General features: G+C 49.5%; 1 protein-coding gene across 1 annotated transcript in view; it reads left to right on the top strand.

The window, feature by feature from the left end:
* LOC310823739 (uncharacterized protein) overlaps positions 1-12425 on the top strand; it is a gene marked incomplete at both ends in the record, with an annotated part of 320139 nt that overhangs the window by 16000 nt on the left and 291714 nt on the right. The window lies entirely within an intron of this gene.

Genomic DNA, 12425 nt, shown 5'->3' with positions numbered 1-12425 from the left:
TGTGTGTAGCCACCTAGCTGCTACCTAGCGTACTCTGACTGACAGACAGACAGACACAGACAGACATACAGACAGGCACTTCAACATCAGCGCTAACAGCAGGCCCCAACCAACCAACCAATGTCTGGTTCACGTTAGCCGCTATGAGCTAACCCTAGCGTACCTAACCTAACCCTAAACGTGGCTAAACCCAAGCGCCGTCCGGCAAACGCTAACCAGGCTAACCAAGGCTACACGATGCTACGCTAAGGCTACACTACACTAGGCTAGCCTCGACTACACCAGACTATGCTACGCTACGCTACCCGGGTGGCGTGGACCAGGTAGCCCTTGGCCTTGATGATGCCGCGGCTCTTGACGATGATGGTGTAGCGCAGGACCCAGCGGAGGCGCCAGGCCGACGCCGCGTCACCGCGGTTACGGTCGCCGCGGTCATCACGGAGCGCCTCCTGGAAGCCCGCCGACGTGATGAGCTCTGGAAGACGACAGAGAGACAGGTCAAAGACAGACAGACAGCTCAGAGGGAGAGGGGGGGAGGGAGAGAGAGAGACAGGTTAGAGGGGAGACAGACAGGTCAGAGAGAGAGAGACAGCGCCTCCTGGAAGCCCGCCGCCGAGATGAGCTCTGGAAGGAGAGAGAGAGAGAGACAGGTTAGAGGGAGAGACAGACATGGAAAGAGAGGGAGGGAGAGAGAGAGTCAGGTCAGAGAGAGACAGACAGCTCAGATGAAGAGGGAGGTTAGGTTAGAGGGGGGACAGACAGGTCAGAGAGAGACAGACAGGTCAGGGACAGAGAGAGAGACACACAGACAGACACCCCCAGACAAACACCCACCTTTGAGGTCGTTGTGGGTCAGTAGCTGGACCCCCGCCTGCTTGGCGTACACCGTCAGATCGGGGGGCATCACACAACAGGATGCCAGGTTGACCTGGTTGTAGTGACTAAAACATTTCCTATTGTATATCGCTCAGGGTCTGGCTAGGTAGGCTGTAGTAGACGCTAGTAGAACAAACGGAGACGAGAGTTACGTTGAAATAAAATGATCTTCGGTTTATTGTTCCATTTTCCACAAAAATGATATTCAAAATGCAGGCTATCAAAATTATAAAGCAATCTAGTAAGCTAAAATATGCTACCATTTGCGAACAAACAAACAGGCTGTCAAGGTCAAGATCAAGGTCTAAAGACTGTGTGCTTTCCTAGCCAAAAACCCCTACTGGTAGCCTTGGCACTTCCTATATAATAACGGACCTCTCCACCTGCAGGGGGAGCCACTAAACAGAAATCACCGTCACACATATTACAACATAGAAAATGAGCACTTTATGTCCCAAAAGAAAAATATAGAAATTGGCTCCTACATAACCGGCCCCTAATTGTATCACAAAAACAATTACTTATATCAATTTAAAGGAGCCTATGTTACTTCAATCATTAACAAACTTAGAAATATCGATGATTTCAATAATAATAAACATTGTGTGAGGTGTGACGATCTACTTGACCTTTAGGTAGACCTCAATGGGTTCCTGAAGCCGGATGGCTGCTACTATTCTGTGTCTTCTAGCAGCAGACAGAGCTTTGTTATGGGTCTCTCCAGAACGCTGGTTTGTGTCTTGACTTTGACAGCTCTCACCAGGCCTTTGGAGTCCGACTTCACCTCCAACACTCTTCCTAAGACCCATGAGCCGCGTGGTGCAGAGGAATCGACCACCATCACCACGTCTCCAGGAGTGAAGCTTCTCCTCTTCGTGCACCATTTTTGTCTCTCCTGCATGAGAGGTAAGTACTCCTGGCTCCAACGCTTCCAAAATAAATCGGCCATGTATTGCACCTGTCTCCAGCGACGCCTTACGTACAGGTCATTCTGCTCAAAGATTCCAGGTGGTAGAATGGGCTTGGTTTTTAGGAGCAAGATGTGGTTTGGGGTAAGAGGCTCAAAGTCCTGTTGCTGCTGACTGTGGTGATTGGACGGCTGTTTAAGATGGCTTCCACTTCACACAGGATGGTCTGCAGCCCCTCATCGTCCAGAGTCTGTTGTCTCAAAACAGAATGGAGGACCCTTCTCACTGACCTTATGAGCCGCTCCCACACTCCTCCATGGTGGGATGCTCCAGGGGGATTGAAACTCCACTGTACACCCCTGTGAAGAAGAGCTCCTTCTACTTTCTTCTGGTTGAGGGCTGAGAGGGCTTCCCTGAGCTCCCTCTCGGCCCCGACAAAATTGGTGCCGTTGTCAGACCGGATATGTTTCACTTGTCCCCTCCTGCAGGTGAACCGTCTCAAGGCGTTGATACAGGAGTCTGTATCAAGAGAGTTGGCGACTTCAATATGCACGGCCCTACTAGTCATGCATGTGAATAATACCCCGTACCTCTTCAATGTGGTGCGTCCTCTTTTGACGTCGATAGGGCCAAAATAATCAACACCTACATTGGTGAATGCAGGCAAGTTTGGCTGGAGCCTTTCCTGTGGCAAGTCAGCCATCTTCTGCTCTCCGATTTTGGCTCTGTGCTGCCTGCACACGACACAATCTCCTATTATTTTCCTTGAGGCAGAGTTGGCCTTGATTATCCAGTATTTTTTCCTCAGCTCTGAGAGAATGTGGTTTCTCCCTCCATGTCCAGTTTTTTTATGAATGTCACGTAGAATGAGTGTGGAAGTGTGACTGCTTTTAGGGAGAATGACAGGGAACTTCATCTCCTCTGGCATAGCTGCCCGGCTCAAACGTCCTCCCACTCTGAGCATTCCCTCCTTCAACACTGGGTCAAGTCTGTAGAGGCCGCTCGTCCTCTTGGATGTAACAGATAATGGAGTTCTCTGCTTTCTCCAGATCTTCCAGAGAGACTGTTTGTCTGCCCTGTGTGGCTTTGACATCCGCTATCTTCTGGTCAATGGCCTTCTGAGCGTTTCGAGTAACTGTGTTTTGGTTGATAGTGGACTGAAGCACTTTCCTTCTCTGAGCCAGCAACTTCAAAGCTTCCTTTAGCTTCTGAAACCATGCCACTGCAACCTTCAGTCTTCTCCAGCTGGAGAAATATGTGATCAGCATGTCTGTGGGCTTGTCACCTCCTTTGCCGATAGTTGCAACGGTTGGGTTTCTCTTGACCTCTGAGTCATCAACAGAGAGTGTGATAGAGACCAGGGGGAACTGTGGCCTCTTCTGACTTCCAGATCATTTCTGGGCCATGAATCCAGCCTGTGTTCTTCAAAAAGGCGTCAGCTTTCTGCCCCCTAGAGGCAGCATCGGCAGGATTCATCTTTGTATTTACGTATCTCTATTGTGCCACCTTTGTGGCCTCTCTAATAGCAGAGATCCTGTTGGAGACAAATGTGTGGAACCTTGTGTGTTCATTAGCGATGTACTTGAGTACTGACTGGCTATCAGTCCAAAACATTGAGTTTTGCAGCTGTAGCTGTAACTCTGAGCGGAGCATTTTATCCACTTTAGTGGCGAGCACTGCGGCAGCGAGCTCCATCCTGGGGATCGTCGTTTTCTTCAAGGGAGCCACTCTGGCCTTTCCTGTCATGAAGGCAACATGAACAGTGTTCTCCTCGTTCACGAGTCTCAAGTAGCTCACTGAACCATATCCTAGCTCGCTCGCATCTGAGAAGTGGTGCAGCTGCGCTTGCTTGTATGAGCCAAGGTTGCTTGGTTTGATGCATCGTGGGACTTTGAAATCCTTGATCTGCTGGAGATCTGCAGTCCACTTGATCCACCGGTTCAAGAACCCTTGAGGTACTTCCTCATCCCAGCCACACTGGATGCTGCAGAGCTCCTGTAGTAGCAGCTTGGCTGTAAGGGTGAAGGGAGCGAGGAACCCTAAGGGGTCATAAATGGAGCTGACCATTGACAGTATCCCTCTTCGAGTGGGTGGTTGTGGCTTGATGGTGACATTGAATGTGAAATTGTCCTCTTCCACCACCCATCGCACTCCAAGTGCACCTTCAGTTGGGAGTCTGTCTTTGTCCAGGTTGAGCTCCTTTACCTCTTTCGCTCTTCCTGCTTTAGGAATGGTGGCAAGCACCTGACGGTTGTTGGTTATCCATTTGGAGAGTTGGAAACCTCTCTGACAAGCAGACGTGAGCTCTGTGATGAGTAGACTGGCATCGTTCTCTGTAGACACAGACTTTAAGCAGTCGTCAACATAAAAATTGTTCAGGATTGTGTCAACCACTTCAGGTCTCAGATGTTTCCTGTTGTCTTCAGCTGTTCTTCTTAGCGCATAGTTTGCACAGCTGGGTGAAGATACAGCGCCAAACAGGTGCACCGTCATGCGATACTCCACAGGGGTCAGACTTACATCTCCACCAGGCCACCATAGGAATCTCAGAAAATCCTTGTCCTCTTCAGAAACCTTTACCTGGTGGAACATGGCTTGTATGTCAGCCATCATTGCGATTGGCTCCTGGCGGAACCTGAGGAGCACTCCTATGAGGCGATTGGTTAGGTCTGGACCTTGAAGCAATTCAGAGTTAAGTGATGTGCCGTTGAAGGATGCTCCACAGTCAAAAACAACTCTGAGTTTTCCTTTTCTGGGGTGGTACACCCCATGGTGGGGTATGTACCAGACCTTTCCATCCTTGCGCCTCAGCTGCTCCTGCGGAACTGCCTCAGCGTAGCCTTTGTCTATGACATCAGAGAGAAATGTTGTGTATTCCTCATGGTATGTCACGTTCCTTTTGAACTTCCTTTTCAGGCTTGACAGACGCTGTTCAGCCACATGGTGATTATCAGGCAGTGACACATCATCTCTCCTGAATGGCAATCTGAGACTGTAGTGTCCATCCACAATCTTGACTGAGTCCTCAGCAATCTTCATGAACCTTTTGTCCTCCATGGACATCTCCTTTGTCTCTTCATATGACTTTTCACTGAAGTCAGTGTTGTACTGTGAGACCAGCTGCTCCTGAATGTTGACCAGTGAAATCCTGTTGGCAGAGACTGAGTGACCTTTTCCTCTTCCTCCTCTCAGTGGTCCATTGACCACCCAGCCCAGCCTTGTCCTTACTGCATATGGACCCTCCCCTTGGCTGTTGATGACCTGCAATGGTTCCATTACCACTGGTGCATCAGTGCCAATCAATAGGTCAACATCAGCATCGATGCTGTGGAGTCTGACGTCCTTGAGGTATGGCCACTTGACTATATCACTTGGGTTAGGGATGTTCTGTTTTGTGACGGGCATGGTCTTGTGGGTGTATGCCACTGGGAGGGGTATGAATGTGTTGCCATGTAGCTCACTCACCTCCAGACCTGGGACAATATGACTGTTTACTGTCTTCTCTTGACCCATGGTGCGGAGCAGAATGTTGGTCTCTTTTCCTCTGATGTTCAACTGGTGCATGAGTCTGTCTGTGCAAAATGTGGCCGTACTGCCAGGGTCGAGGAATGCATATGTATGGATGATCTTGTTCCCTTTGTTGGATTTCACCTTAACAGGCACGATAGCCAGTGCACACTCCTCTTCACCGGCCCCAATATGGCCACCGGCCCCAATATGGCCACATGCAGAGAGCTTCACCCCATGGCTAGTTGAGTCCTCTGCTGTTCCTTGCACCGTTCCTTTTTCCTTGTCCAATGTTCCTATGTGAAGCACAGTTGGGTGGGTCTTATTGCACACTTTGCATGAGAGGCGCCTGTTGCAGTCTTTGCTCATGTGCCCTGGTTTGAGACACCCGAAACAGATTCCCTTTTCCTTTAGGAAACCAATCTTTTCTTTGTGCATTTTCCTTTTGAGTTGTGGACATGTCTCCATCATGTGTTCATTTGAACAGAACAAACAGACTTGCTCCTTCGTGAGCTGAGGTGTGGCTTGTGAGTTGCCATCTTGAGGTTGGGGTACGCACGCCACGCCGGTGGCGAAGTTGCTGCCAGTCACCTTCGGCTTTTGTGACTTGAAGGCTGTGGGCTTCTTTGCTGTAGTGCTGCGTGGATTGACTGTAGCATCCTGAATGTTGCCGAACACAGGGTCTGTTACAATCTTCACTTGTGTTTCAATGAACTTGACCAAGTCACTGAATTTTGCCCTGCTGTGCCGCCTTTCCTGTAGATTGTATGCTTCTGTTCTCCATCTTTCCCTGAGTTTAAAGGGCAACTTTGCAACAAGTGATTGTAGATTGGATGATAAATCAAGCTCCTCTAGGTATGCAATTTCAGCTATTGCATTACAGCAGCCCCTGAGGTACAAAGCAAATGCCTCTAATGCTTTGGAGTCTTCAGGCTTGATGGGGGACCAGGACAGGGCCTTTTCCATATATGCATTGGCAATTTTGAATTCATTACCGTAATGCTCTTGAAGCAGCTCTTTAGCTTTCACGTAGCCATTGTTTGGATCCATGTACATGCAGGTCCTAACTAGTTCTCTAACCTGCCCCCTGGTGTACTGTTCAAGGTAGCACAACCTGTCTTTTGCACTGTCAGTCTTGGTCTCTATGATGTGCTCAAAGGATCTGATAAATGATCTATATTCAACCAGATCACCTTCAAAGACCTTAATGTCCTTTGGCGGCAGAGATGACAGTTGCTGTTGCTTGATGAGAGCGGCAGTGATGTCATTTTGGCTCTGTAAGATGTTATACAGAGCTGCACCTCTTGGGTTTGTTTGTGGTGCTTGTTGTGCTGGGGCTTGCACAGAGAATGAAGGGTTAGGAAGGTTAAATGGTGGTTGGGTGTGCATAGGGGTTCCACTTTGTGTTACATTTCCACTTGCTGGCTGTGGCTGTGCACCTGTGGGCTGTGCGGCTGGCTGTGAGTGTGAACCTGACTGTGCACTTTGTTGTTGCCCATAAGCTGAATGTCCATGAGGTGGTGCTCTAGGCGTTACAGCGGGATACAGGAAAGTGGGTGAGGCAGGTGATGTTAGAAGGCTTTGATGGCTGAAATGAGGTCCTTTTGGGGGCACAACTGATGTGTCCACAGTGCTCCTTTGCACTGGTTCAGTTTGTTTTGAACTTGTTCCGGTTTCCATTCCAGAAGCTTGTGTTCCTGACTCCTCAAAATATTCAGTCATCCCATCATCTCCTTATGTTCTCGTCTGAGTCTCCATGCGTTTGCTGAAAACAGAGATTTTAGCTGAAGCAGCTTCCAACTCAGCTCTCAGTTCCAATGCTTCCTTTATTTTCCTGATTTGTTCCTTTTGCCTATTGAGCATTTCCTCCTCATCCTCCAAGGCATGTTTTTCTATGAGCGCACTCAATTTTGCTTCCAAGGCAGCCTTCTCCGCTTCAGCCTGGGTGCATGAAGATGCTGTAGAAGAGACTTTGGAACTGACTTGAGATGCACTTTCATGGGGAGCAACATCAACAACAGCTTTAGCATCCTTACCATTAGTGACATCTCCATCATCATCATCATCATCATCAGTCATTTTGGGTGGATTTGACAGCCAGTTATTCACATGAGCGTTAAATTCATCAACAGAGGCTATTTTGGGCTTAAACCAATTGTCATTGTCTCTGTCGTCATCATTCAACAGCTTTTGATAGGTGGAATGTGCATCTTTAAATTCTCCGACCAAGGCATCATATCTGAACATATTCTCCTTCACCTCATCAATATTTGCCACATCCTTCATCAATTCAAGGACTATGTTCTTTCTGCGCGTTAACTGCCCAAGCTTGGCTTTTCTGGATGAACGCATTTCCTTTTCCTCCAAAACATTTGCGATGTCCTCCGAGCGGACTTTTGCCTCGCCATCAGTCATGTTGACACAAGCTGACTTTACTTCTTATCAAAACGGGATTGTTGTATCATGCCAAGTTCGCGTTCGTTAATTTCTTCGTTCAGCCCAGTCCTAGCACCAGGCGCTCCGTATTACAATAATGCGGTCCAAATTCAAACAAGCGTGGCACACCAAACAATTTATAACTCCTGGCTTTGTCACAAATCCACTCCTTTAGTGATCCTTAATCCATATTACATCCATCTTGAAGGAACTCTCATCCAATCTTGCAATTTTACATACCGCTCCGCGCTTAGCATTAGCATTAGCCGTCGTACGTTGATTCCTCCTGGTCCTTTGTTTGGTGCCACGCTGTTCCTCCAAACTCCACGTTTCCTTGGAAAACCCAGTAATCCACGGATCCACAAGCAAGTCTTTAGACTAATGTAGTGACTAAAACATTTCCTATTGTATGTCACTCAGGGTTTGGCTAGGTAGGCTGTAGTAGACGCTTGAACAAACGGAGACGAGAGTTACGTTGAAATAAAATGATCTTCGGTTTATTGTTCCATTTTCCACAAAAATGATATTCAAAATGCAGGCTATCAAAATTATAAAGCAATCTAGTAAGCTAAAATATGCTACCATTTGCGAACAAACAAACAGGCTGTCAAGGTCAAGATTAAGGTCTAAAGACTGTGTGATTTCCTAGCCAAAAACCCCTACTGGTAGCCTTGGCACTTCCTATATAATAACGGACCTCTCCACCTGCAGGGGGAGCCACTAAACAGAAATCACCGTCACACATATTACAACATAGAAAATAAGCACTTTATGTCCCAAAAGAAAAATATAGAAATTGGCTCCTACACTGGTTACTGGTGGGCTTCACCTTGGATACGGGAGAGAGAGAGACAGGTCAGGGAGAGACAGACAGACAGGCCATCAGATCGGGGGGCATCACACAACAGGACGCCAGGTTGACCTGGTTACTGTTGGGGTTTCACCTTGGACATGGAGAGAGAGACAGACAGGTCAGGGAGAGACAGAGACAGACACCCACCTGGGCCCAGTCGTAGCGCTCCTCCAGGAGGCCCTTGTCCAGGACAGACAGACAGATCAGACAGACAGACAGTTCAGAGACAGAGACAGACACCCACCTGGGCCCAGTCGTAGCGCTCCTCCAGGAGGCCCTTGTCCAGGACAGACAGACAGGTCAGAGACAGAGACAGACACCCACCTCGTCCCAGTTGTACAACTCCTCCAGGAGGCCCTTGTCCAGGACAGACAGACAGGTCAGGGATAGAGAGAGAGAGAGAGAGATGTCGCCGAGGGCGAGACTAGTATGGCCTTTACCCGGCCTGAACATCACACTCAGAGTTACGTAGTTAGTAAGATAAGTCAGAGACCGGGGAAGGGTCCTGTAGCGACGGGTAAAGCTGCTTGTATACTAGGGGAGTGTACTCCGGAGGAAATGCCAAAGGATGGGGAGGCCAGGGACACCGTCAGTGTTGAAGAAGGGCCACCTGAGATGGAAGCCGGGGCACCGGTTGGGCTTAGTGAGCAGAGGGCATCCACTGAGGCAGAGAAATTACCCTTAAACACCCAGGAGATGGAGCCAGACTCAGCTGAAAGCAAGGCTATAGATACTGCACCGGTACACAGTGGACGAGAGTTGTGTGTGTGTGTGTGTGTCTGTGTGTATGTCTGTGTGAGTGTGCGTATGTGTGAGTGTGTGTGTGTGTGTGAGTGTGTGTGTGTCTTCCTCTCTCTCTCCCTGTCTCAGGGGCACACACACATACACACACACACACACACACAGCCTAGTGAACTGGCCTCTACCACCGATACTGACACCGAGTCGACTGACTCTGGATCCGCTTCTGATGCTTCTGAATATAGGCCAAGGGCTAGGCCCAGCAGGCACACCTATTATAGGCCAAGGGCTAGGCCCAGCAGGCACACCTATTATAGGCCAAGGGCTAGGCCCAGCAGGCACACCTATTATAGGCCAAGGGCTAGGCCCAGCAGGCACACCTATTATAGGCCAAGGGCTAGGCCCAGCAGGCACACCTATTATAGGCCAAGGGCTAGGCCCAGCAGGCACACCTATTATAGGCCAAGGGCTAGGCCCAGCAGGCACACCTATTATAGGCCAAGGGCTGTAATAGATAAACGTATGGGTCGTAAAACTCCCGGGAAGCCACCTAAAAGCCAGGGGGTGCAGGAAAAGAAGGTGGATACACCACCACCCCCGCCAGGATCTCCAACCTCCTTAGGCACGCCAACTCGACGGGGTTGGAACTGGAGCTTCTCTAAATCTTCACTGACCAATAGTAAGACAGACGGATAGGTTTTGTTATTTTCTCATTTTTATCGTTTTAAATGTTATCATGTTAACATTTTAATCACGCTGTCTGTAACCCCATTTTATGATATTTTAGCTATGCTGTAATGCTTTGAACATTAATTAAACATCATATCCTGCATTCAAAGCAACAGTGTCATGAAATGTAATGGTTTATAATTTTTACTTTAAATTGTAGAACTCAGTAGAAGTCACATATCTCCTCCTGGTAATGAAAAAGGTTATAGGCTACTGTGCATGTGTTATCATAGGATCTGAAGGGTTATATCTGGCCCATTATTATTACCTCCATTGGGTATATTTTCCATACCGATAAATCTTGTATCCGCAACCACACCAACTGGCACTCATTGAGGTTAGAGAACCGCTTCTGTGCACGGTTTTATAGGGGTGACTTTTCAGTGCATTTGAAGTGAGTGAAGGAAGCTTTTATGGAGGAACTATGGGATTTTTAGGCTGTTAACAGCGGAGTGAATCTAACCACCACCGACCTACACCGGACCCCGAGGTCCAAACCTGTTACTAGAGGGTTGGTCCCGGAGCCCTGTAAAGGGCTTTGAGTTCTGGTTGTGAATTTTATATTTTTAAACTGAAACTCAACTTTTGCCGGGAAACAGAGACAGAGAGAGACAGACAGACAGACAGACAGACACACACACCGTCCAGGACAAACAGACAGGTCAGGAACAGACAGACAGACACCCACCTGGGCCCAGTCGTGCAGCTCCTCCAGGAGGCCCTTGTCCAGGTCCGACAGACAGACGTCGACCGGGGGGCCGAGGGGGGGGCGCCAGGATGACCGAGTCGAGTTGGGAGAGGGCGAGAGTGAGAGTGGTGTCATTTGTTAGCCTGTGTTAACGTGTGGTCGCGTCGTGTGTAATCATGGGCTGGTATCGTTTGTTAGCCCTGGGTTAGCGTGTGTTATCGTGGTGCGTGTGAGCCGGTGTTAGCATGCACTAGCATTTATTAGCATGTGTTATCGTGGTGTGTGTTAGCGTGCGGTAGCATGTGGTGGCGGTATCATGTGTTAGCCTGCGTTAGCCTGCGTTAACCTGTCTTACCCTGCATTAGCGTAGCGTTAGCCTGCGTTAGCTTGGCGTAGCGTACCAGACACCTTCAGCTCCTCCCTCTCCTCCGGTGTGATGGTGGCCTCGGCCGCCTGGGGGGTGGAGCAGTCCAGGACGTCAGACTCCTGGAGAGACAGACAGGTTAGAGACAGACAGGTTAGAGTGAGAGAGAGACAGGTAAACAGACAGACAGGTTAGAGAGAGAGACAGACAGGTCAGAGAGAGAGAGACAGACAGGCGTGATGGTGGCCTCGGCCGCCTGGAGGGTGGAGCAGTCCAGGACGTCAGACTCCTGGAGAGACAGACAGGTCAGAGAGAGAGACACAGGTAAACAGACAGACAGGTTAGAGAGAGAGAGACAAGTTAGAGACAGACAGACAGACAGAGAGACAGACAGGCGTGATGGCCTCGGCCGCGTGGGGGGTGGAACAGTCTAGGACGTCAGACTCCTGGAGAGACAGACAGGTCTGAGAGACAGACAGGTTCAGGACAGACAGATTACAGAAAGACAGACAGGGGTGCCTGGGGGGGGGGAGCAGTCCAGGTTAGAGACAGACCAGACTAGTCGAACCAGAGAGAGGGAGAGAGAGAGAGAGATTAGCTGACCTCAGCAGAACCTCCCTCCCTCCCTGTTCAACCCTCCCCCCAAACCTGCCTCCCCCCGTCTCCCTGCCTGTGTGTGTGTCTGTGTGAGTGTGTCTGTGTGTGTGTGTCTGTGTGTGTGTGTGTGTCTCCCTCTCTCTCTCCCTGTCTCAGGAGCACCCACCCACACACACACACACAGACACACACACACACACACACACGTTTTCACTTGACTCACTAAACATTGACGCCTCTGGGCGTGTGAGTGTGTGTCTGTGTGTGTGTGTCTGTGTGTGTCTGTCTGTGTGTGTGTGTGTGTGTGTGTCTCCCTCTCTCTCTCCCTGTCTCAGGGGCACACACACACACACAGACACACACATGTTGTCACTTGACTCACTAAACATTGATGCCTCTGGGCGTGTGTGTCTGTGTGTGTGTGAGTGTCTGTGTGAGTGTGTGTCTGTCTGTGTGTGTCTGTCTGTGTGTGTGTGTGTGTGTGAGTGTGTGTGTGTATGTGTGTTGTGATGGCCCAGCCGGTGAGCAGTGCCCCACAGAGACACCTGGTGGCCACAAGGGGGAGGCAAAGGCAGCCATGGGGTGTCGTGCTGGATGGGAGGTACTATCCCAGTTCTATGTCCTGGAGACTCCGCCACCAATCAGATGACTCAGCTCACCGCTCACAGGTGCGCTGAGTCAGCTCGGCGATCCTGAGGCCTTTTAAACTCCCCAGGACAAGCTGAA

Source organism: Argentina silus, assembly GCF_951799395.1.
Source record: "Argentina silus genome assembly, chromosome: Y".
In the NCBI taxonomy this organism is placed as follows: domain Eukaryota; kingdom Metazoa; phylum Chordata; class Actinopteri; order Argentiniformes; family Argentinidae; genus Argentina; species Argentina silus.
Note: the sequence above shows the minus strand (reverse complement) of the source record. Positions and strands in the feature narration are given on the sequence as shown.